Genomic DNA, 25503 nt, shown 5'->3' with positions numbered 1-25503 from the left:
AAATATTTTTGTACATGTGGGTCCTTTTCCCGTTTTTATGATATCTTTTGGATACAGCCCTAGAAGTGTTATTGCTGGGTCAAAGGGTATGCATGTTTTTATAGCCCTTTGGGCATAGTTCCAAATTGCTCTCCAAAATGGTTGGATCAGGGGGTAGCTAGATGGTGCAGTGGATACAGCATTGGCCCTGGAGTTAGGAGGACCTGAGTTCAAATCAGGCCTCAGACACATGATACTCACTAGCCAGGAGACCCTGGGCAAGTCACTTAACCCCAATTGCCTCACCAAAAAAAAAAAAAAAAAAAGTGTGTACAAAATGGTTGGATCAGTTCACAACTCCACCAGCAATGCATTAGTGTTCCAATTTTCCCACATCTCCAACATTTACCATTTTCCTGCCCAATATAGTTTTTATGGACACAACATAGTGATGTCGCTTTGGTCCCCTCGAAAGAAGAATGAACAACTGCAGGGTTGCCCAAGGGACCCCGGCTCAGCTCTCTGCTGTGGCTGCAGCACATCAGCGCCAATGGAGGAGTGGGGGAGAAATCCCCTCCTCCCCTCCCCCACCCCCGGCTCTTGGTGCGCTCTTGGGAGGCTGGCCCCTTTGACTGACTAAATGACCTCCCCATCCCCTCCATGGCAGGGCCTCGCCTCTCAGATGACTTCCGGTGTATCCTGTCTCTTGTACGCATGTGGTTGTGTGAGGGTTGTCTCCCCAAGAGTCTGTGCGCTTCCTCCTAAAGGGCAGGGACTGGTTTTATGCCCTGCTGTCGTATCCCTAGCGCTCCACACAATGCCTGGCACACAGTAGGTGCTTCGGAATTCGCACTGACTCACTGACTTGACTCTCAGTGCCCCCCACCCTGGCTGGCAGAGAGGATGGGGTGGAGGGGGACCTCACAAGCCACTGTGAAAGCTCCTCTACATCTCATGGCGTCTGGATCTAAGATCCTGCTAGGCAGCAGAGCCTCCCTGTCCAGATGGCTCAGAGGACGGGGCACCCAGTGAGAATCCTGCCCAGCTTCCAGCCGCTCCCCCGGATTCTAAAGCATCTGTGACTGAGACTCTGCCCCAGGGCTGCTTGACGAAGACTTGACTAGTCTCTGTTGTTAACAGGTGCTGAAGCTGGCTCCGCTCCACCCACAGATCTGGTGTTGGGGGGCAGCCTCCGAGGTGCCAAGGCTGACCCGCCTCTGCCTCAGCGTCCCCACTCTGACGTCTCCTACACACAGTGATGCAGCCTCTGTGGAGAGCCCTCCATTGACGGGGAGCTCACTTCCTCTGCCTGGGGTGAGTACGAAACTCTCAGCTTCTCCTAGGCTTCCATGTGCCCTGAGATCTCTAATGTTCAAAGAGAGCTGGAATTAATTCTTTGCTTCAGCTGTTGAGAGGCTCTTTCTCCTATCACCTTGCCCAGCAACCACGTGGCAGGCCTTCCTCTCCCCGAGGGATGCCCAGGTGGCATTGCTGGCTCTCTGGTTAATGGGGTGACTGTGGTCAGAGAGCCCAGGCAGCAGGTTCCCACAGAAGGACATGGACCACCTCAACCAAGTTTCCATGGCCCCACCATGGAAAAGGAAATGCCAAGTCTATAACAGGTCCTTTGAAGATGTAGTGAGCTCTAACAACAGGGGTATCAGGGAGGGCTTCCTGCAGGAGGGGGTACTGGAGCTGGCTTTGGAGAAAGCCCACATTCTGTGACATGGAAGCAAGAGAAGGACACGTTCCAGGCTTGGGGAATAAATAACCTGGACAAAGGTGTGGAGGCAGGAGATGAACAATCACGGGAGGGGAACAGAGGAGGATGCACGAAGGGGAGGGGAGGAGACAAAACCCCAAAAGGGCCAGATGGAGCAGACAGGCCTTGAATGCCAGACTGAGGAATCGAAACTTTATCCTCACCCAGTCCTCAGCCAGGCCTTCAAGGTCCTCCTAGATCTGAGCCTGGCCTACCTTTCTTGTCTTATTACGTCTGACTCCCCCTTACATACCAGATTTCAGCTAAGCTGAATTGCCAGTTGCACCCTCCCTTCAGGACCTCCCTCCCTCTCTTCCCTCCCCCCTCCCCCATAAATCTCCCCCCCCCCCCCCCCCCATAGGTCTCCTCTTTTCACCCTCCCCCATAGGTCTCCCTTCTCCCCTCTCTTCCATAGGAAGGGCCTTAAGCCAGGCCACAAACAGGGAAGGGGTCTTCCACCCAGTCCTGTCTGGCCAAATGCTGGTGGTTCATGGAGGGGGACAGGGTGTCTGCAGCTTTGACTTGCATTCTCAAGAGTCAGGGAGGCAGCTCCTCTGGGGGATGCTGACCAATAGGGGTGTGGCTGGTAGAGAAAGAGGTGGTAGGGACACCCATTCTCCTAGGACTTTCTCTTCTTAACTAGGGGGAAAACAAGTATTTCCAGCTGCTGGGGTTGGTGCTGTACCAGCCAACGCGGATTTTCCCTTTTCCTTGTTGTGAATACCAGGAAAGCCGGGCTCTAGAAATCACCCCACCCCTGACCCTCCAACCTCGGGGAGTCCTGGGCTGCTCTCCAGGCTCTGATCCCCAGGGCATCCCAGGGCCCTTCTATCCTTCCTTGGCCCCATCCCCTGGGACTCCCAGCTCCTTCAGGAGGCCCGCTTCAAGACCAGGACATCAGGGAGGACGGTAGCTCCTCGCCATTCCTGCAGGGACTCTGGCCGTCTCCCTCCTCCTTGTGCCTCGTGCCTTCCTCCTCCACCCTGCTCCCGTGGTGTGGGGAACCACATTCACTCACTTCCCTTTTCCCCTGGACCCTGAACCTTGGAGACAGAACATTTGCATCTATTTTTGACTCTAGGACTGGGAGGAAAGAGTGAATGGTCAGGGGCTCTGGGAGGAAAGGGGAACCGCTTACAGAAACCTCAAACAGGAGGGCTTGTGTCCCTAAAGCATGCCTTGGAATTAGAGTCCCTTGGAGGTGGTTGGGACCTCTGGACTCTAGGCCCCCACCCCAGGGAACATTCTTCATGGGGAAGCGCTTCCACCCACAGAAGCATCCCTGCTCCGTTCAGGGACCCTCCCAGCCCTCTTCTGGTTTGGTGGGGTGTCAGGGGGATGGAGCAAGAGGAGCTATCTGCCACCTTTCCTCCGCCCCAGGCCTGCAAGCCACATAAGGACAGAGACCGTGTCTCATCTCAGTGTCGTCTCTGCCCCAGCCCTACCCTACATCTGTCTAGAGCCCTATGAGGACATCCTAGGCTCGCCAAATCTCAGCTCTGCCCTCAGCCAGAGGGGACCTCAGAAGCCGTGGAATCTGGCCCCTCCACAATATCTCTGACAAGCGGCCACATAACCTCTGAAGATCTCCAGCTGTGGGCACTTCTCTACCTCTGCAGGCAGCCCACTTCCCTGCAGAACACCTGTCACCATTACGATGTTTTTCTTTGTGTCTAGCCCTCCAGGGCCCTCCCTAGCTTTGTCTTCTTCAGGGCAAACATCCCCACATGGAGCCTCACATGATCTCAAGCATCTCACCTATCACCATCCTTCCCACACGTGACCCCTAGAACTGAACAAGGTGCCAGATGCAGGGCAGGGGCCAGTGGGGCCAGCCAGTGCCTCCTTCCTAGAAACTCACCCTGCCCCCGATGCAGCCCAAGATAACAGCCTTCTTTGGTGGCCACATCACACTGGGGACTTTGACAAAGCTTGCTGTCCTCTAAGACCCCCAATTTTCTTCACGAAGCTGTTGTGAAGGAGAAAACCAACCCCAAGAAACATGCAAACACCCTCCCATAATGGTGAGAATGTTCTGACTTCACAGCTTTAGAGAACGTTGAGCGGTGACCATCACTGAGGTCACGTGACCTTACCAGCGTCCCTGTGAAGTTGGTGCTCGGGGCAGCAGCCGAGACCCAGGCTGCCCCCAAGGCCTGGAGAGAGACAGGCTTTTCACCTGCTCCTTCATTCAGTCAGCCACTTTCATTCAATGCCCCTCCTTTCATGAGATTCCAGCCCAGCCCTGTCTCCTCCAAGCTGGCCCAGTTCTCTCCGGTGACTAAAAGTTTCTGCCGTGATCCCGTTCTTTCCTTTTGCTTCTGAATCTGACCCTGAACAGGAGTGAGCTCAGGCACCCCTTCTGGGAGGGGCACCCTCCCTCCCTCACACAGAGCTTCTCTCAGGGTGATTTTGTGTCTCTCTATAGAACAGAGCTGGGGAAGGGGCTGAGGAAGGTGGACATATAGACACATACACATCCCCGCCTCCCATGCTAAGGGTACCCCTGGCACCGTGCCAAGTACTGGGGATGCAAAGAAAGGCAAAAACAGGGGTCCTGCCTTCAAGGAGCTTATAGCCTAATAGGGGAAAACATGTAAATAACTGTACACAAACAAGCAGAGAAAGTAGATGGAGGTAATCTGAAGGGGGAGGGAGCTGGGGAAGGCTTCCTGTAGGAGGTGGGATTTTAGTTGGGACCTAAAGGAAGCCAGGAGGCGGAGGGATGGCCGAAGAGAAAGCTTGAGCCCAGAGATTAAAGGTCTTGTTTGTGCAATAGCCACAAGGCCAGGACCCTGGAGAGCGGAGTGTGTGATGGGGAGGGAGGGGTAAGAAGACTGACAAGGTGTGGGTGAGGGAGAGCTTCTGAAGCAATACCAAGGAGAGAGTTTGGTACTGTGTCCTGGAGGAGGGAGCGGGCCACTGGCGATTAAGGAAGAGAGAGACCTGGTCAGACGTGTGCTTTAGGAAAATCACCTTGGTGGCTGAGTGCAGCATGGACTGGAGAGCGAGACCAGAGGCAGGCAGACCCCACCCCCCGAGCTGCTATTGCCACAGTACTGAGGGTGGGGGCAGGGTCAGAGGAGAGAAAGGGGCGTGTCTGAGACGTGGCACTGAGGGCACAAATGAAGGGTTGGGTCGAGGGCCGGAGATGACACCAGGGCTGGGAACCTGGGGAACCCCGCTCCCAGACACCGCCCCTCCCGGAGAGCCAGTCCTTACTAAAAAGGCTAAGAAAAGAGACCACTTCCACAAAACCCACCGAGGGAACACGGTGCTCCACACCTGCAGCCCCCCTCCTCCCCTTCCAGCCTCTCAGCATCAGTCTCCAGGGTCTTGGGGCGTCTCTCCGTTGACCTTGCTTCGGTCTCTGTGCGCATCGGGTTCCCAATGGTCTCTCCTCACTCTTCTGGGGCCCCTCACATTCCTCATTTCGGACGGTCCAGTCTTCACCATCCCCTGGTCCTCATTCCATGGGCAGGCGTGGAGTCCTTCCTTGGGGACCGTTCCTATCTGAGGGATCTTGGTCAAAGGGCACTCGCTTGGGTCGTGCAGGCTACTCCTTGGAGGTTCCTTGTCTTGGGGCCCTCCTGCCTTTCCCGGGGTGAGAAAAGCCTATTTTTCCTCTTTCCTGGTCGCTGTCTTGTTGCCCCAGCAGGTCAGCTTCCCCTGAAGCCTGTCTGGGCCGCTCGTCTTTGATGTGATTCATTAGCATTTCCTACAATTGTGGAGCATTCGCCTTCTTGGGGGGAATGTTTGCCCCCTCTCCTCCGACCATCCGTCCACCAGAGGATGAAAGAACAAACCTTGACCACCCCAAACCAGGAGCTTTCAGCAAGAAGAACTGTTTCCACTTTTGTGGCGAGGGGTAATACACCTGCAGGCTCCTCTTCTCTGGGTTGGGTAATGTCACAGCTGCCCCTCCTCCTTGATAGGTCAGGAGGCCCCTGAGGCCTGTGCCATTGATTGGGAGGCCATTTCCCTTCTGTCCCCAATAGCTTCTCTGTTGGTGTGTCTGCTGGTATTCAAGGTTTTTTCCCTCTTGAGATCTCTGGTCATTTCTATCTTTTCCCCTTACATTCCCCTGTGGCTAACCCGACTCCCTTAATGGTGGTTTCCCTTGCAGCTGGCCCCCAAAGCTATCTCAGACACCTCATTTCACTGGCAAGTGACATCTGGGGAGATAGAAGTGGCCCCAGGTGGATGCCATTCCCTTGTGCTTCAGGCCCGGTGGATCCACACACACACACACACACACGCTGGTGTCCTGCCCTAGCTCCCTCGGTTGCTCAGTTCTCAAGCAATGGGCTGAGAAGCCTCCTCTATAGATTGCTGCACCCAATTAGAGAGTGAGAGCTCCTTGAGAGCAGGGACTATGTTGCTTTTCTATTTCCTGGGTATGTCTCTTACCCTCTCTGGGACTCAGTTTCCCTCTTTGCATAGTGAGGATTTTAGACCAGATAATCTAAAAGTCCCTTCCAGCCCCAAGTCCAGTGAAGGCATGAGGCTAAGGAGGTGCTCAGGGAGCATCAAACTATTAAGTGGAAGGGAGAAATGCACAATTAAATAGCAAATCTACCCCAGAAAGATGCAGAACCCTGAGGGAAAAGTCTGGCTCTGACCTCAGACCCATCGTGCCTTGGTCTGAATTGCTGAAATAAATGATGCTGGAGATCACAGGACCAAGGTGGTATCTCCCAGGCACTCCACTGGAGACCTCCTAAGGTGGGAATCCCCAGGAACTCCACTGGAGTCCACTCTGGTCCTTTCCTCCGAAATCCACCAGCATCAAACCTCCAGGCCACCATCTTGCATTTCCCTTGTGCTTCAGTAGGGACTCCACCACAGAGCCTTCCAAATTCCTCCAAGGCAGAAAAAGATTCTAGAGCTAGAGCTTTTGCCATGGGCCATCCCATTTGACCCTCACAGTCCACCCGGGAGCAAGATGTTATTATGACAGATGAGAGACCTGAGGCCGAGGGGGTCGAGTGACTAGCCCCAGATCACGCAGAGAGAGAAAATGTCAGGGCAAAAGCTCCAGCTCCTACTGCAGCTCCTCCTGCCCCACCCTGCCCTGCCACCAACTGGGTGGGGGTGGGGGAGGGGCTGGGAAGAGCCCGGGAGCCTGGGAAACTGGGAGGAGGCGGTCCTTTCCACGAAACTTGCCCAGTCTGTTGTCTCTCAGTAAATGAGGAGACCACTTTTTTAATCAAGAGGTCAGCCACCAGAATATTTTTCTTCAAAAATCATGCTCTTGGCGACAACAGGAAGCCAATCCAAATGTTCTGTTATGAGGATTTTGGTCAGTGAAGAAAAGATGTTTCTTTCTGCCCACTGGAGGAAAAACTCACATTTTCCACATCATGTTTGTTTTCCACCTTCCTAAAACCTGGAGAAAGTGTGTGCCTCACCATTCTGTGCAGCGTCAATGGGTGAATGCCGCTGGACTGAGAGGCGCCATTCAAGAGAAACCAGTTGCCATATGATACTGGTCAAGTCCCTTCCTCTCTCTAGGCAGCCTCGGTTTCCTTTACTGCATAATGAAGGGATGGGGCACAACCATCTCCAAAGCCCCTTCCGTGAATAGTCTAGGCCAACGCACAATCATCTCCTAAACTGTGAATTTCTAAGGCCAAGAGAACCATAGTGTCTAGGCCAAAGCTGAGCCATCAGCAGTCAGTGTGGCAGAATCCAAAGACCATTAGGGCCTCTCCGGGCCTTCTGAGGCTAGAAAAAGAAAACTCTGACTTGGGAGAGTGAGCAGAGGGGTCTTCCCTGGACCAGGGAGGAAGTGCCTACAAGAACTGTGGGGGTGGGGAGTGGACTCAGGTACAAACTCCAAAGGTGACTCCTGAAACCCTCTGGAGGCCCACCGCCTCTATGCCGTGTAGCCAGCCCCCCCAAAGTCTGCTCAGAATGTCAGGAACAGGATGAAAATGCACACAACTACCTCATCAGACTGAATGCAGAGCAGTGCTGGGGTTTTCTTGTTTTTTTACTTTTAAAAAATGTATAGCAAGTCTCAGCAGCCAGAAAACCAAAGACGTGCTTGATTTTTAAAGCGAGCATCTTAATGGGCAGCATTGGCTCTGCTTCAAGAGCAGAAAAATGAGTATTTTTCCCCTAAGGCTGTTGCCATGGGGATGTCATAACCTGGAGAAGGGCTGGTAGGCTGTTTCTATGTCTATGCACCATGTTTGGACCTGGCCCAAAGCTGCTCTTGGGGCCCACGTGGACTCCTCAGAATTCAGGACAAGCCTTTCAAATACTTTCAAATACTACCCCATTGAAGGCTCTGCTCAGGGCTGGCTTGCTAATGGGGACCAGGGGTCAGCCACTGATATTCTGCTCTCTTGAGGATTCATATGCCCACCCCCAGAATAGACAAGTGCTTGTTTGACTTCCAAAAGAGAAGGAGATGGTGGAATTCAAGGAGTGGGGGGACAAAAAAGTCAGAGGTCCACTGTGACCCTAGGCTACAAGGACTAAAAGTTAGGGATTCCTTGGCCAGTCAGCACTTTCTTCAGTATTGACTGTGTTTACTATTCCTCAGTATTCCTGAGCATTGACCAAACATGCTGGGAATCTGGTCCTTCTCTGGGAATGAGATTTCCAGAAGGAATAACCAAGAGTGAAAGTATTTCAGGCATGGGGAGACAGAGTATGCAAAGGTACAGAGGTGAGAAATGGAGTGCTGAAGGGAAGCAACATGCAATAATCCTATAAATGGACAGTAGAGATGGGTTGGAAAGGGCTTTTGATGCTAAACAAGTCAGCGTGCACTTGTTAAGTGCCTAGATGTGCTGGGCACCATGCTAGGCTGAAGAAGCTTCTGTTTTATCCTAGGAGCCACAGGGAACCATCAAAGATTTGGAGGCAAGTGAGTGACAGGTCCAGATCTGTACTATCATATGGTTTCCAGGAATGCATTGGAATCAGAAGGGAAGATCACCAATACTTAATCTCTAAATATGACTACATTGACTTTTTTCTTCCGGCAAAGCTAATTAAGAAAGAAATCAAATCCCTTTTTGTTTTGTATTTCCTCTCTGCTAAAATCCTCTTCCAGTGTCTCAACATGGGGTACAGGAGACCCAAAGGTCTTGAAGACTCTGGCTGATCCTTCTAAGCCGGCAAGGGAGAAGGCCCAAAGAGAAACACAATGGCTGGGGACTGAGAATCCCCTAGCTGGGGATTGAAAGCAGTGGATATTTTAACCCCAACAATTCACATAGAAAGCCCTCCTGGGGCACAGAAGGACCTCTGTCTGGATAAATCAATGGAGGATGGGTCAGGACGCTGGGACCTGCCTGTAAAGACCACAGTGGCTGGACTCCCCAGAATCTCTGTGGCTTTGACCTGGAAATTTTGGCTGTGCTGTCTGGGGACCAAGTATACAGCTGCATAGATTATGATGAAAGAACTGCAGGCCTTGTACCAGAGGCAAAAAGCAGCTGCTTGGGAGATGTACTAAGGAAATATCTGTTCTGATTAGCACCATCAGACCCCGCTGTGCACTAGGACATAACGTGATAACTGCACCAAGGGAGAATTTTATCGAATTTCTAAGATTCATCCTGGAGAACTGCTGGCCAGTGACCCCTGCGGAAGATTTCTAGAATAAAGTTTCTAGTGGTGAGCCAACCAGCCCTCCCCCAACTTTATCTTGTCCCAGCCATAAAATGGGACTTTCAGTGTCTTTAGAGGAGATTGGGAAGGAGTGGGGAAGGCTTTTAGCTCCCTTTCTTCTGTGTCTTCCCTTCTCTTTAGGGCCATTCAACTGGGTCTTGGAACCCTCCTCCCCACCCCCAACACTAGACATTCCCTTACTCTCCTCTCCCAGAGGTTGGCTAGACCAGCAGCCTCACTCTAGGTCCCAGAAACAGAAGTCTGGCTTTCCTTGTAAGAAATTCAGTCTGCCCCAATACAAGATGGTGAAGGTGGAAGGAAACACGTTTGCAATTCAGTCAAGGCCCAGAGGCTACAAAGACAAAATGGAACTATCTTTGGCATCAAAAAGCTTACATCGTACTGGAGGGGATACAGCATGCACACAGATAATATGAAGCTGGAAAGAGCCAATGCGAAGGGGAGCCAGAGAAGGTCTCATGGAGGACGTGGCCTGTGAGCCAAGCCTTGAAGGAAGAAGGGTTCTGAGAAGGGAGCTGAGCTGCACACATTTTCCAGTCATGGAGGACAGGCTTGCAAAAGCATAGAAGTGAGAAATCAGCTTTCAAGTTCAGAGAGCAGCGAGTTGGGGAGAATAGCCAGAATGTGGCTGGAGCTAGGGTTGGGTTAGAGCAAAGTTGCAAAGAACCTTAAACTCCAAGCTGAGCAGTTTGGACTTCCTCCTACAGGCCAGAAGGAGGCCACTAGTGATTATCGAGTGTGAGAGTGACCTATACTGCAGGAAGATCCCTTTGGACGCTGAGTGGAAAGGCAGTCTGAAGTGGGCAAAGATTCGAGGCAGGGAGAACAACCAGGGGCTGTGGTAGTCATCCAAACAGGAGGTGATGAAGGCCCAAAGAAAAATGGCAGCTGAATGAGTGGAGAGGAAGGGACCTCCCTAGCCAGAACGACAGAGCCAGAGACAAGGGCTGACCATCCAGGCCCCAGCCCCACCCCAGGCTAGACTCAATGTGAACCTCTGTGCCAGGCTGCTCACCTTCCAAAATTGTCCCGTAGCGCACATCATGGAGCACCAGGGCTCGTCCCCAAGTGTTCCTTCAGCCCAAATTTAATAACTCAGACAGCTGCTCTTAGGCCCTCAGGCTAGGAAGAGTTTGTGCTACTTCCAAGAAAAAGCCATTGCTCCTGTCCTTACCTGCTCTCCCGTCCTCTCCTTCCCCGTCGGTCAGCTTCAGGAGTGGGTGCTCTCCTGTCCTGCCTGCATTGCTCCAAGTGCCTAAGAAGAGAACTGGCCCAGTGATCACGACCAAGGCTGGATCCACCTCCTGCAGACTGAGCTCATCCTGAGTGGGCTTGGGCCAGACTGAGGGGGCTCCCCGCTCCCTCACTCAGTCATTCCTCCCACAGAACCTCAGTGAATGGCTGAGTGAAGGGATCCAGGCTGATGCTCGAGGGATCGGGGTGGGGGGAGCCCCAGAATCCCTGCTCTGGTCTGTGGAGCCGGGAAAGGACATGGGAGAGTCTAGAACTACCTGTGGGTCAGTCTGGTACCATTCCACCACCCTCCCGCGGAGGATCAGGCCTGTCCCCTCACCATCCTCGCCCCTCCCTCTGCCTGCCTTGACAGGTATCCACCCCAGGAAGAGGAAGGGCCATAAGGAATTCAGTCAGACCTCAAGGATAAGCCAAAGAGAATAAAATATGTCTTCTTCCTGTCAGTTCTCCACCGACATTATTTTCTTACAGCATCCTAATCTGACTTCATGTAAAATCTTGCCAAACCCCCAGCTGCACTCCTCAGCAGCAGCAAAACTCATTGGAGGCAGTGTGGTTCAGTGGCTGGGACATCGGCCTCAGAGGCAGGTCCAATCCCACCTCAGACATTAGCTGGCCTTGTGACCCTGGACAAGTCCCTTAACCTCTCTGTGCCTCAGTTTCCTGACCTGCAAAATAGAGGGAGGAGAAATTCTAAGGCCCCATCCATCTCATTGGGGCAGCCCACTGTGTGGAGGAATGTTTACAAATGCCCTATGGAAAACCTTGTCTGAGGCCATTCTTAAATGAAAAATGCCAGCTATTAACAGCCATTGGAAAAAAAAATGCTCCAAATCTCTAATAATTAGGGAAATTAACTTTATAACAGCTGTGAAGTTCCAGCATGCACTCACCCGACTTGCAAAGACGACAGAAGAGAGAAATGAGAGTTGTTAGAGGGGCTGGTGGAGGACGGGAGTGCCATTACATGGTTGGTGTAGCTGTGATTTGATCTGGCCATTCTGGAAAGCAGTTTGGAACGATACCTTCAAATCACTGCGCTACACCTGCCTTGTGACTCAGAGACTCCAATGAGGCAGGTGCCCCCATGAAGTCAGGGACCGTGGGAAAGGACCTGCGTGGACAAGAATAGTTAGAGCAGTCCTGTTTGTTGTAGCAAAGACTCAGAACCCAGAGAGGTGCCCATCGACCGGGGAAAGGCTGAACAAGGACATGGATGGGATTGAGTTATTGCACAATAAGAAATTAGGCACATCATGGACTTGGGGAAACAAAGAAAGACCCGCCTGGATTTGTGCAGAGCACACGTGTGGCAGGACCAGAAGTGGCCAAAGAGTCTGACGATAAAACTCAAGAGGAGAGGCCCCTCAGAGGTTTCGCAACTCAGCGGAGCACAGACCAGTTGTGACTTCCAAGCCCTGGGGAGTAGAGATACACCCGCTCCCAGGCTGGGCAGAGGAGAGGCGCCCAGAGGCACCGAACCAGTCCTGAGTTCTCAGACTTGGCCGGGGCTGGGCGGTTTGGGCTGACTGCGGATATTTGTCACGCCCCTGGGGGGGGCAGGGTGTGGCTCGTGCCTGGCTCTCCACGCAGCGGAAAAGCATTATGGTATCTCAAACATCGCCTAACGGACCCTGCACGGGCGGTCACACGGACATGCAGCGCTAGGTCTTCAGTAAAGCATCCCATTTGTGAGGCCTTTCTCCTCGGTCTGGCGCTCTTGTTCTCCCACTGCTTAGACGCCACTCCTTATCAGTGAAGAGAACATGGGTGTGACCCCAAACGCCAGTCCGAGGGGAGTGGGGTGCGCACGGCTTGGGCAAGAGCTACGGAAGGCAAGGCCTTCCTTCTTTCCTTGAGTCACACGTAAGCAACAGGACACACTAAAATATGCCATGCCTCCCACATGCATGCACACCCATGCACACGTGCATACACACGTACACACTCGATCCACTGTGCCGCCTCACTACATCCATGGATATACTTAACTCAAGTAGAAGACAGAATGGGAAACACACGCAGGCTGCAATATGTTGCTCATGAGCAGTGCCCATGACAGTAGGCAGGGTCCTCGAGGGAGGCCCCCCACTGGCCCCTCAGCCTGGGGGTGCACCCTCCTCCATGCTCGTGAAGAGCCTGGCAGGATGGACAGGCCTGGATGGGCTGCACCATCTAGGTTATCGGGTGGAACATTCACCTCACCGAGATGTAGAACCGCTGGGATATTTCGGTACAACGGATGAATTTCTTGTTTAGAGGTAGGGAGGCATGACAAGTAGGCTGAGAACTGCTATTCCTCCAGCTGTAATCTGCACCTGCGGAGGGGGTGGTCACCTCAGTGGTGAGTTCTCAGGTGTGTGGAAGGACTGGCTCTGTCCCCTCTGTGAACTGCCCTGGGTCACCACCACTGGTGATTCTCCCCCACGTGATGTGCATGTATGTGTGGGCATGTTAGGAGGACCAGGAAGATATCTCCACTGGCCTCACGTCCTGAGCTCAGCTGTGGGGACCTGCCTCGTCGGTGGTCCCGGGTCTGAGCAGAAAGGATGCTGTCTGCAGAGCTGACAGACTTTCAGACACACATTATTCTTTTGGCTCCCATGCAAAGTAAATAAACCAAGCAAATGACAGGTCGGACAGGAAGGGACACTGAGCTTGTCCAGCTGCCTGAGGCAAGATATGATTAGCTGGAGATGTGACCTGTGTGTCTTCTTCCCCACTCCCCGATAAACTGGCCCACAACGAGGATTTAATTTACCAAAGAGTAACGAAGCCCCTGCTGTGTGTCGCTGGCAGCTCCCCCAGAGGACGGAGGGAGTGAATCCCCCCACTTTGGTTCCCCCGAGGGACACCTGAGTGCTTGGGTCCTCACATCTCACCTGCCCAGGTGAGGCCCAGGGTCCAGGAAGGGCTGGGGGGAAGGGAATATGCTGCTGGTTTGGGGAAGGGGAGATCAGGCGATGTAGCCAGCTGGTTCCTTGGGCAGACGAGGGTCAGAACCAAGCAGGGGTAGGTAGGCCCAGACAGAGCGCCAGATGGATGAGAGACACCTAGGACCAAAAGGGGCTGAAGAGAAGCCAGTTCGAACAGAGCCAGGACAAGAGTGAGGTGAAAGAGCAGGTCCAGCGCTCAGGCTGCAGCCATTGGGAACTGAACAGGGAACGAGGGGTCCTGGCAGACCAGGAGTTCCCTCAGGGTGGGATGCTGGCCGGCCATCTGTCCGCTAAGACCCGAGGGGAGCCAGGCCCACTGCCCCTTCCTGGACAGGCAGGAGACGAATGGGACGTGTGGAGAAGCACCACCTATATGGGTCTGTGCAAATCCAAACAAAGTGGTGACAGTCCAGGGCTCCCTCCCACCCAACCCTGGGCCCCCCAGAAGGCTGCTGAAGCAAGGCAGAGCCAGGAACCCTGGAGCTGGGAGCAGGAGGTGCTTCTCCAATGGATATCTCAGACAGGCGAGGCTGCCCAAGGGTGGCAGCAGGCCTCTCTGGACAGCTGGCCCCCCTGCAGGACAGCCCTGGAGGGCCTCGGGCCTCCTGCCACCTTCCTTGGAGGTACTGAGGGCCTTCTCCGTGAGTCACAGCCTAGACGCCCCTGAGCCAGCATGTGGCACGAGCCTGCTGGCCACCCAGTCCACACTCAGTCCCCAGACCAGGACCAGAGAGCAGTGGCCGGCTTCCTGTTCTCGCGCTTCCTGGGTAACCAGAGAGGTCATTCACCTTGGGCCACGTGGACACTCACTGGGTGCTCGTGGTCACAAGAAAACAACCAGTAGGCCACGTGGCCTCCCTCTGACTCATGGAAAACTTCCCTTTTGTTCTGAGGCTCCTCTTAAGGCTCACTCTTCCTCAATTATTCAAGGGGCTCTCTCGCCAGGGTTCAATTAGGCTGCAGAACCAGCCAGAAAACATTGAGTCCTCATCCTTGCCCCAGCATGACCCTTTCAGAGGGCTGGGGAGGGGTCCAAGAGGGAGGAGGCCCTGGCGGGGGGGGGGGACCGCCATCACCTCCGTCCCTGGGCTCACTGGCCCTCTGGAACCGCCCTTGTGTTTACCAGCACATCCCTGAGGGCCCTGCCCATGAGGGTGAGTAGCTGGGATGGATGGGGGCTGTGGGCAAGGCTATGACCAAGCTGGGCACAAGGCAAAGAGCTGCTGCCTTAGGGTCAGTCTGAAGTGTTGGTTGTTGGTGGTAGGAGCTCAGATTTCCTGGAGGGTTTGGGTCAGGGATGGCCCTGTGAGGAGCATCTCCCCTGCTGGCTGGGCACTGGGGCCATCCTGGGAGGGGCCCAGCTGGTTGGAGGCACATCCCAGTGTCCTGAGGTGCCAGAGCAGACAGCAAGGGACCAAGCCTGCGGGTCAGTCCCAGAGCACAGACACAGGACCTGCCAGGAGCGTGGCCAAGGCCAGCCCTCAACTTCTTGAGCGGGTGCCCTCAGCCCCTTAGATGCCCAGGCAGCCCCAGGCAAAGCAGATAGAGGCTCTGATTTGAAATGGTCCTTCCATAGGACTGGTGATGAGTGGACCTCTCAGAAGCGCAGCTGGTGCCTCGGGAGAAATGGGGCAGTCAGCACCGCTCCCTTACATGACCAGTGGTTAAACACCTACTGTGTATAAGACACTGGGCTGGGTGCCAGAGATGGCTGTTCCAGTATCAACACACCAGAGTGGGCCAGCGATCTCTTCTGTGGCGACAATCCCTCCAGCAATGCAGATTGCAGCCCCTGCTCCCTGTGCATCCTTGTCTACTGGGGGCAGGGGGAGGTGCCCTTGGCCCCCAAGGAAGCCTAGGCCCCTCCTGTCTGGGGCTCAGACTTTGGAACCGCTAAGTCAGATTCCCAGGATTAGGAACGCTTGCTTAGCTCTCTGAATTCCGCCTCCTTTAATGCCTCCAGTTTGTGTGATAACTTTTCTGTTCCCCTGATTGGAAAGGCAAACGAGAAAAGCTGGTGGCCCACAGGTGCGCTGGGCAGTGGAAATCCGGGAACAGCAGGCTTTCCCTTCCCAAGACAGACAAAGGCCCCGAGCCCAGCTCAGCCTGAGAGCCTGCTGAGCAGTGGCCACTGCTGGGAACCCATCTGTGGAATGGCCTCTCTCTGCTCTGCTCTAATTGCTGGCACTGGCGGCATCCAGCTTATTCTTTCCATCCCAAATGTGATTAAGAGCGCTCATCCTCAGCTCCCAGCGTCCTCTGAGGGGCTCGAGCCACGGCTCTGGGAAGCTGGAAACTGTCCCGCCATCGATCCATCCACCCCAATGTGGGCAGTGCATACGAGGTAACGCGGCCACAGTGCTCGTATTTCAGGCAAGGGACCCTCCCCTCGTTGAGGCTCGTGGGCCCTGACGTGGCGGGGCCGGCCGCTGGACTGAGCTCTTCTGTAGCAGTCACCCAGATGGCAAATACTGCTGCCCGGCTCCCTCTCCGGCTCACCTTGCCCCTTCCACGTGCGAAGAGCAGCTGAGCCCACGTGGTCCTTCGTGATCTGTCTGGCGATGCTCATGGGACAGAGGTAGGCATGCGGGAGCCAGCAGCTGTGTGTGGCGGTGTCCCGAGGAAGCTGGGACCGGGCCCTCCCGGGCAGCTCCTCCAGCTCGGCTGGGGCTGATCTCCTGCCCGTCACGAGGACGGCCCTGCTGACCGGCAGAATGATGAGGAAGGGGAGGAGAAGGGAAGCTGGAAGGGACCCCAGAGGCTTCCAGCCCTCAGCACAGGCCAGAGGGCGAATAAGGAGGAAGCAAGACCAGAAGCTGCCCGGCTGGCTGACCGCGGGCTAACCATGTCGGGCATGCCCGCCAGGGCCTCGGTTCCTCTTTGTGCAAACTTGTCCCCGTTTTGCAGGTGTTTGTGAGTCTCAGATGAAGTCGCAGCAGGGTTAGTGCCCTCTGGGAACATTGTCTATCCCTGTGATTTCCACACTGATATTTTCCCAGGGGAGGTCTGCGACTGCATATCAGGGAACAGCCTGACCTCTGGGGAATCCAGACCTTGACAGACCCCCCGGGGGAGCAAGGTGCGCCACAGAAGGCCAGAGAGCGGGACGGGCTGGAAGAAGGGTAATTCTTTGGAGGGCGTGGTTGAGACGCTGTTGGCACCAGGCTTGGGAGGGTTAACCAGAGATGCCCTGGTACTCAGGGGGCACAAGGAGGACCCGCCGGGGGGGCCTTAGAACATTTCAGGGTTTTCAAAGGACATTACATCACATATGGTTAGGTTTGTAGACACATCCTGACCCTGTGGGCTCCTGGTATGTAGAATTTCTTTGAAGAAGAGAGCCGTCTTCTTCTGCCCTGGAAGAGGCTTGGAGCTGGCAGGACAGGAGGGTGGAGGGCCAGGGCTTAGAGACGGAGGATGCCCTCACCAGTCACCGTCGCCATTTTACAGCCCAGGCTCAGACAGGTTGTGACCCCCATGGTCACACAGAGAGGAAGCGTGTGAAGCAAGATTCCGACTCAGGTTTTCCTGACTCCAAGGCCAGGGTTTGATCTGTCCACTGAACTATGTATTCTGCCCCTTCCCTCACCCCCACACCTGGATCCTGAGTCCAACTGAGACCAAGGTTTAAAGCAAAAATCAGGGCGTCACCACCACTGAGCCAGTGGCTGAACAGGATTGCTGGACAGAGTCTTGGGAAGGGGCAGAAGACAGCCAAAGAGTCTGGGGTCACTGGCCCAGAGAAGCCAGGAGAGGGGTGGGTGAGCAAAGAAGCAGTGAGAGAGGGAGGCTGAGAACTAAGGGGACAGGGAGCGGAGAGAGGAGGGGGAAGAGAGGGAGGAGGGGGGAGGGGGGAGGAGAAAGGACGAGGGAGAGAAGGGGGAGGAGGAGGAGAAGGAGGGGGAGGAGGAGGTCCAGGGCTGAGCAGGGAGCAAACTTTACAGGCCTGACAGAAAGCCTCCCCTCACTGGTGCCAGGAATGGAAGCTCAGGGGATCAGGGTAGAGGAGAGGGCCAGCAGTGTGGACAAGCTGCTTCTCAGTGACAAGACCGAAGGAAAGGAAGCAATTGAAGCCTGGGAAAAGGGCTTTCCCTGGGGCCACAGCTAGTCAGGGGCAGGAGATGCCCTCGCCTTCCCCGGGCCCAGCTGCCTCCCTCAGTCAGATTCCGGGCTGTTCTGAGGAAGAGCCAGAGAAAGGGCCCCAGGCACAAAAGCCCTCCTGGCCACTCCTGTCTGTCTCTGGGTCTTCAGCCACACCCTTTCCTTTCTCGGTGTCTCAGCTTCCTCATCTGTTAAATGAGAGTAAGACAGATCACTCCAGAAAATTCCCGACAGTGGGACTGTGCACTGCTGAGGACGCCCAATCTGTGATCATCAAAAGAACAGGCAGAATCCTGAATCCTCGAAGGACTGAGGCTGATGGTACAGCAATACTTCCCAAGAGATCTTTGGTTTCATTCATACCAGTAGTCCCAAGGGGCAGCTAGGTGGCGCAGTGGATAGAGCTCCAGCCTTGGAGTCAGGAGGACCTGAGTTCAAATCCGGCCTCAGACACTTGACACTAGCTGTGTGACCTTGGGCAAGTCATTTAACCCCAACTGCCTCATCAAAAAGGGAAAAAGGTCATACCAGTAGTCCTTCTCCAAAGCCCCTCTCTGGCCTTAGGGACTTGGACTACATATGTAACTGGAACCAACCTTCCAGGAATGAGCTCTCCAAACCTAGGCAAGCTGGTCCTCAAAAAAAGACAACACAATCTCATGTTGTGGCTGTATTTGAGACCTGTCCAGCTCAGTAGGATCTGTCAGACATACATGGATGGATGGATGGATGGATGGATGATGGCTAGATGGATGATGGATAGATGGATGGATGGATGGATGGATGGATGGATGGATAGATGGAAGGATGGTTGGATGGATGGTGCTATAGAAAGTGCTATATATACAGTGCTATAAGTGCTATAAAAGAAAGTGGTATAGAAAGAACAACCAGAAAACAAGATGGCCCCTGCCCTCAAGGAGCTTACCTTCTAAGGGAACTAGGCGGAAGAGGGAACACAGCTGCTGGTGTGGGAAAAGCAGCCTGGAGAGCGAGCTAAAGGCGAAGGGTGCACGCATGCGCTTGTCTTTTGCAGTACTCTTAAATTCTAGTCCTTCCTTAAGGTCAAAAAGCAGAAACACAGCCTTAAAGATTTTGCTTCCTGTTTTGCTGGACACAGCCCAAATCTAGGAATTGGCTGAATATTGATTGGCAGGCCAGCAACAGTAAGTAATAGCCATTTGCCGGTGAAAGAGTGAATCAATTCTGGTTGTGGTGAAGGCCATTTATCAGACCACCATTGTCACCCAGTGAGTCTCTGGGGCCTATCACAATCTATTACCATTGATTACAAAATCAAAACATTTGTTAGCTGGACAGGGAGCTTTGTGGGTGAGGGTGATGGGAGCTGTGCATTGGCCTTTTCTACCATTGGCCAGTCACTCTCCAAACACATTGCCTCCTCTATATTCCCCAGGGCATTTCTCCTTAAAAACAGAGCTTGGAGGCTCTCTGCTCCAGCCCTGTCTTCTGCAGATGAGGAAACAAAGTCCAGAGAGAAGGGCTTTGTCCAGTCAGAGTCCTGGAGGCCTTGACATCTGAGATTAGCTGAGGTGCTGGGAGTGCTTAGTCTTAGAAGAGAAGGCTGGGAAGGACAGGAGACTGTCTTCAAGTACTGGAGGGTCGTCAGTTGTATGGGGGAGGGGTCAGCCTTGCTCTGCTTGGCCCCAAAGGGCAAAACCAGGAGCAGGGGTGAAGGGGGGGAAGAGACGGAAAGCCTGGTTTAGACTTGACACCAGAAAGAGCTTCCTAAGCACTGGAGCTGCCTGCAGCGGTCATCCTCCTTTGCTTGTGGTCTGGAGCAAAGGCCAGCCGTCCCTGAGATTTGGACTGGATGCTGCTGCCCCTATCTGCACAATAGAAGATTTTGGGGTTCCATGAAGGTCACCCAGTTTCATGAAAGATCCGTGAGCTCTCCTCTCTCCTGCACTGCCTCACATTTAGAAAGCCCTTCCTAGAGGGCTTTTGGGACTTCCGGGAGCCAAGATGTCAGAGTAAGCAGTAAGTGGCTGTCATCTTCCCTTATTGACCTTGAAATACCCAGAGTATATTGCCCCAGGAAAAATCCTGGAATAGTGGAGCCAGCAGAAAGATGAGATACAACAGTCTTTTAGCTTGGGGGGGGGGGGATTAACAGAAAAGGTCTCTCTTGCTGTTGCTGAAGGGGATCAGTATAGGATGGGAGGAGTGCTGGCAAGCCCCACTTCAGCAAACCAGCTGGAGATCCTGAGCCCCAGGGTGGTGGAGCAGACAAGCATCAACACCAGACACACAACAACCACCGCCACCAGCTCCAGCTCAGCACCAGGTAAACACCAGATGCCTACCAACATCTGAGGCCCTAGCACACAGAACCAGTAAGCAGGACCCTAGCCCCAGCACAAGAAGCCTGTGCCCCGGAAGCAAACCAAGTTTAAAAGCCAAGAAAAAGGCAAACATGAGCAAGAAGCAACAAAGAAAAATAATGACCAAAGAAAAGTATCTTGGTGACAAGTTCAGGAGAGGACAACATTGTCGATAGACCCAAGTCCAAAACCTCAGAGGGGATTATGAACTGGTCTCAAGCCCAAAAAGCCTTCTTGGAAGAGCTCAAGAAGGATTTTAAAAATCAAATGAGAGAGGTAAAAGATAAATTGAACAATTCCTTTGAAAATACAATTGACAAAATGGAAAAAGAAAACAACTCCTTAAAAAGTAGAACTGGCCAAATAGAAAAGGAGGCACAAAAGCTAACTGAAGAAAACTCATTAAAAATTAGAATGGGGCAGAGGAAGCTAATGACTCTGTGAGACATCAAGAATCAGTCAACCAAAATCAAAAGAAGGGAAAAACTGAACATAAAATACCTCATTGGAAAAGCAACTGACCTGGATAACTTAAGTACTATTGGTCTACCTGAAAGCCATGATGAAAAAAAGAGCCTGGACAGCATCTTCTAAGGAATCATCAAGGAACACTGCCCTCAGATCCTAGAACCAGAGGGTGAAGCAGTCATTGAAAGAATCCACCGATCACCTCCTGAAAGAGATCCCAAAATGAAAATGCCAAGGAATATTGTAGCCAAATTCCAGAATCATCACGTCAAGGAGAAAATACTGCAGGCAGGCAGAAAGAAACAATTCAAATATTGTGGAAGAACCACAGTCAGGATTATACAAGACCTTGCACCTTCTACATTAAAAGATCAAAGGGCTTGGAATATGATATTCCGTAAGGCAAAGGAGCTTGGATTACAACCAAGGATCAACTACCCAGAGAAACTAAGCATTATATTTCAGGAGAGGACTTGGACATTCAGTGAAAGAGGGGACTCCCAGACTTTCCTGATGAAAAGACTAGAAAACCCTTGCTAGGGAGGGGGCCTAAGCCCTCCCTGGGCTCTGTTAATCATGAAGACAACACCAGCCTGAGCCAAGGTTCTCCTTGCCTGTGTGGTCAGATGGGGTGGACCAGGCATGAGGCAGATTTAACCTAGACAGCCATGGGGGTTCCTACATCGCCATTGCCCTGTAATAGAGGGATATTTCCTAGGGTCATCAAATGTACCAAAGTCCACCTGGAAACACTTCTCCTCTGCCAGGAAGGACTCATTTTCCCAGGCCCAAAACCTTTAGGGTCTAGACCTGAATAGGGTAAAGTGTGTCTTGCTAATTTGTGACCTCCAGGACTGAGGGCAAGTCAGCTTCCCCACCTGACCAATGCCAGGAGGGCATTTCTCACAGGTAAATTAGGAAGATAAAGTAAGGCAGTGTGAGCTCACTGTGGGTGGGGGCTGTCACCATTGCCTAGAGGTCAGGCCTGCAGGCCACTCCTTTGCACTCATTCATTCATTTACTCATATACCCAACAAACACACTTGAGAACCCCCTCTGTGCCTAGTACAGTTCAAGATGCAGGGAAACGTGAGGGGACACTGTGGCCCCGACCCAAGAAGCTGATGAGTTCAAGGAGCAGATAAGGCAGAGAGCCCAGTCTGGGGATGAGATGTTCCAGAGTCCCCGACACCAGCCTCATGGAGTGCTACAGCCAGCCAGGGCAGCAGGAACTCAAAGGAGGGAAGGCTTCATGGAAGAGGCAGCCTGAGCGAGGCCTGGAAGGATGCTGGAAGACCGTGGGATAAAGAGGAAAGAGGAGGCTGTTGTGGGCACAGGCTTTGAGGCCATCACAGGAGTCAGAAGGGGCCTCTTGCCCTCTGCAGCTGGTCCTGGAGCCTTTTCTGAAAGACTCCAGCCCTGAGGCATCCCTTCTGCTAGGAGAGAGCTCTCCTCCCAGGAGGTTTTCCTTTAGATCCAGCCCAGATCCCCTTCCCTCCTGGCTCTGCCCTCTAGGCCAAACAGAGCAAGGCTGTTCCCTCTTTCAAACATTGGCCTTTGAGATCCTGGAACAGAGACTGAAATCTTCACAGCACCCCCACCGAGCCTTTGCTCCCTTCTCCAAGCCAAACACTCCCAGTTCCTCCAACACGGTCTCCAGGCCCTTCCCCAGCCTGGCTGCCCTTCTCTAGACACTCCAGCTGGAGTCCGGGTGTGGCCTGAACAGGGCATCACCTCCTTGTCACAGGAAGCTCAGTCTCTGTCAGGCAGCCCATGGTCACCACAGCCCACCCCGTTGAGGCTTATGGAGATCAAAGGCCCCAGAGCCCCCAGGTCATTTTTAGATTCACAGCTATAATTCTATTTGTTATTGTTGTGATTCTTTGTGGCCTTGTTGGGGGTTTTCCAGGCAAAGATACTGTAGTGATACGCCATTTCCTTCTCTAGCTCATTTGACACATGAGGAAACTGAGGCAAATAGAGTGAAGTGACTTGCCCAGGGTCACACAACTACTAAGTGCCTGAGGCCAGATTTGAATTCAGGAAGAGGAGTCTTCCTGGACTTTGCAAATCCAAGATGGCGTCCTTACTGGTGTGCTTTTTGGAATTTTTCAGAATCCTGCTGTGTGAATGCTGAGCAGTGAGGATGAGGGTGGCACCAGGGAGAGCGTCTGTCCCCTGGGCCTTGGCCCGAGCTCCCACAGAGCGCACATCAAAGCCCAGCAGTGAAAGGGCAACGTGCCATGTCATAACCTTTGTGTATTGCCAGGTTGCTCTGCCCCAAGATCACACCATTGCAACGCCACCAGCAATGTAGGAGAGAAAATGTTTTTCTAGAAATTCCAGTAGCCTTGAGCATTGCCATTTTAAGTATTTTGTCAACTTTACAGGTATGCAGTGATCCCTCAAAGCTACTTTAATTCAAATTTCTTCTGTGGTTAGGGAGGCTGGACACGGCTTCAAACAGTCCCGGGCCGTGTGTTATTCCTGGTTAAGAATACTCTAAATATGGGTTGGAAAGGAAAGTTTGGGAGATGTGTGTGGGCCATGGAAAGAAGTCGGCCCAGCGGCCCAGGGCCCTCACGGCTTCCACTGAGAAGTGCTCTTTGTTTCAAAATGATGTTACTTTGATTCTGCCCCTCTCCCTCTGATCCCCTGCATTAGGGGCCATGCATGCGTGGCCCATTGGTGGAGAAGTGCTCGTTCCATGCCTATTTGTCCTGCCTGCTTAGCAGGTCAGCTTCTCACCAGCTGTGCCTGCCCATAGGCCTAATTCACATTTGCATTTTTCACATGCGAGGAGAATGAAGACAATCTGTTTGGGGTTCGGCATTGTGTTTACAGTCGCATTGCACACTGGAAGGTCGCTCTATTGGGGGAATGGCTTCCTAACAGGTCACTGATGGAGTCACCATGGAGAGCCTGCTCTGGGGACAGATTGGGGCACCCGGAGCCTCTTGGAGGCCAGGCTTTTAGTACTGCGTTCAAGAGGCCAGCTGTCAAGCTCCCATCTGGAAAGAGAACCTTGTGACAAGAAACCACAGCTGTCTCCAGCTCACACATAGCCAGGGTATGAGATGAGTGATTCTGAAAGAACAACGACCCCACCCACCAAGGAACAAAGAGTTTCAGAGCTGCAGACCTCAGAGGTGAGGGGAAACTGAGGATTGGGGATCAATTGGCTGGCCCGGCACCCAGGACTAGCCTTCCTGCAATCCCCCGGGGAGCCAATATTGTCCTCAGCTTTCCATCAAGGAGGAAGATGATGAACGCAGCCCTTGTGAGAGAAGATGACCCTGCCAGAGAGAGACCCCCAACAATCACTGAGGAGGGCTGTCTGACCCAGCCCCCACCCCCTGAAACCCCATCTGTCCCTCCAATTTGGCCCCTGGGGGAAGAGCACTGTGACATTTGATCACCCCAGAGGTTCTGAGGTTTGTGGGGCTCAGTTTATCTAATCCTTACAACAGCCTGGCAAGGAAAGCGCTACCCACCGTGGACATCCCCATTTTGTAGATGCAGAAACTCAGACTCAGCGGCTTGCCTGCACCCACACGCCTAGCCAGGGTCAAAGACACCTGTGAATCCGGCTCTCCTGACTCCAAGATCAGCCACTAGCCCCTGGGTCAGTTCTCCCGGGAAGTCTCTATCAGCTTCTTCTCTTCGTCAGCCTCCTGACTCCCCAAATCTAACTCTGCCCAGCCTCAGTTCCTGAAGTCTGTGGGACCCCTTGGACTGTGAACCCAGCCTGCTCTCAGAGAGCATATCTCAGACAAAGTCTCAGAGCCACTTTGCTAGAGAAAGCATTCCCCCTTCAGTCCCGGACTTGGCACGAGGGTAGACACCTCCAGAGTCTCCGGCCCTAATCCTGTCCCAAGCTTCAGTGCCCCATCCCCAGTGCCTGAGAGGTCTCCCCATCCAGAAGCCCCCTGTGTCACCAACTCAGCGTGTCCCAGATGGGCCTCATGACCTCCCAGCCTCCGCCTTCCTCTCCTCCCACCTGCCCTAAGTCTACCGAGGTCACTCACCCAGAGTGGCCACACTGAAGGCATCCTTGATCATCCATCCCTCCCAGCATCTCCAATCTGTTGCCAGTCTCTGTCTCCTTACAGCATCTTTCACACACTTCCCCCCTCTCCACTCCCACAGCCACCGGCCCAGTGGTGACCTTCCTTCCCTCCCATGGACCTTTGCAATGGCCTCCTACCTGGCCTCCCTGCCTCAGGACTTCCCTCTCCAGGTGCACCAAGCTCCTATATGTACACACCCTGGCCCAGGAAACCCCAGGTAACCCTCCTGCCTCGAAGCATAGGTGGGCTTTGCCTCTGGCTTCTACAGACCTTCACAGTGGGGTTTCTGCACATGAATCCCCTTCATGTATGATACATCTCAGCCAAACTAGCTTACTTTGGGTTTTCAGCAGAGGACAGTCACCTGCCCCCGTGTCTCCCCCTAAGCTGTCCCCCATACCTGTAATGTACCCCTGGCCCCTCACCTCGGCCCCTTAGAATCCCTGGCTTCCTTCCACATTCCAGGAAAGTGCCCCCTCCTCCAGGAAACCCTCCCTGATCTCTCCCAGATGCTAATGTCTCCTCCTTAAATTACTTTGGGTCAACTTGGTAGATACCTGAACCTGATTTTCTAGGTACCTGCTCTTTCCCCCAGTCTGGTGTAAGTGCCTTGGGGCCAGGGACTGTATTGTTTTGATTCTGTATCCCCAATATCTAGCACAGTGCCTGGCACATAGTAGGCCCTTAATGAATACGAACTGGATTGTATTCAAATGCTTTGGCTTGGAGAGGACAGGAAATGCTTCCCCGGCTGCTGCTCACCCTCGCTCCCAGTCTCCATCCATGGGATGATTTTAAAAGCCTTGGAGAGCCCTTTTAAGCCACTAGGCTCTCTTAGAATAAGTGGGGGTTCTGCAGGGAAACACTCCACAGCTCCGCCTCCAGAGCTCTTCATTCTAAAGATGATTGGGAGTCAGAAGGGCTGGAAAACCTTGAAC

General features: G+C 53.4%; 1 protein-coding gene across 2 annotated transcripts in view; it reads left to right on the top strand.

The window, feature by feature from the left end:
* The window catches only part of CALCR (calcitonin receptor), a 147781-nt gene that overhangs the window by 63991 nt on the left and 58287 nt on the right, over nt 1–25503 (top strand). Inside the window, exon 2 of one of the 2 annotated variants that reach the window (XM_027835944.1) lies at nt 1120–1293. The gene's annotated coding sequence lies outside the window, so the exon portion shown is untranslated. Of the gene's footprint in view, nt 1–1119; nt 1294–14491; nt 14736–25503 lie in introns of those variants that run through there. The other variant, XM_027835945.1, reaches the window with a different exon arrangement.

Source organism: Vombatus ursinus, unplaced genomic scaffold (genome assembly GCF_900497805.2).
Source record: "Vombatus ursinus unplaced genomic scaffold, bare-nosed wombat genome assembly UNPS02014817.1, whole genome shotgun sequence".
NCBI classification, from domain to species: Eukaryota; Metazoa; Chordata; class Mammalia; order Diprotodontia; family Vombatidae; genus Vombatus; species Vombatus ursinus.
This window is presented reverse-complemented; position numbering and strand designations above follow the sequence as displayed.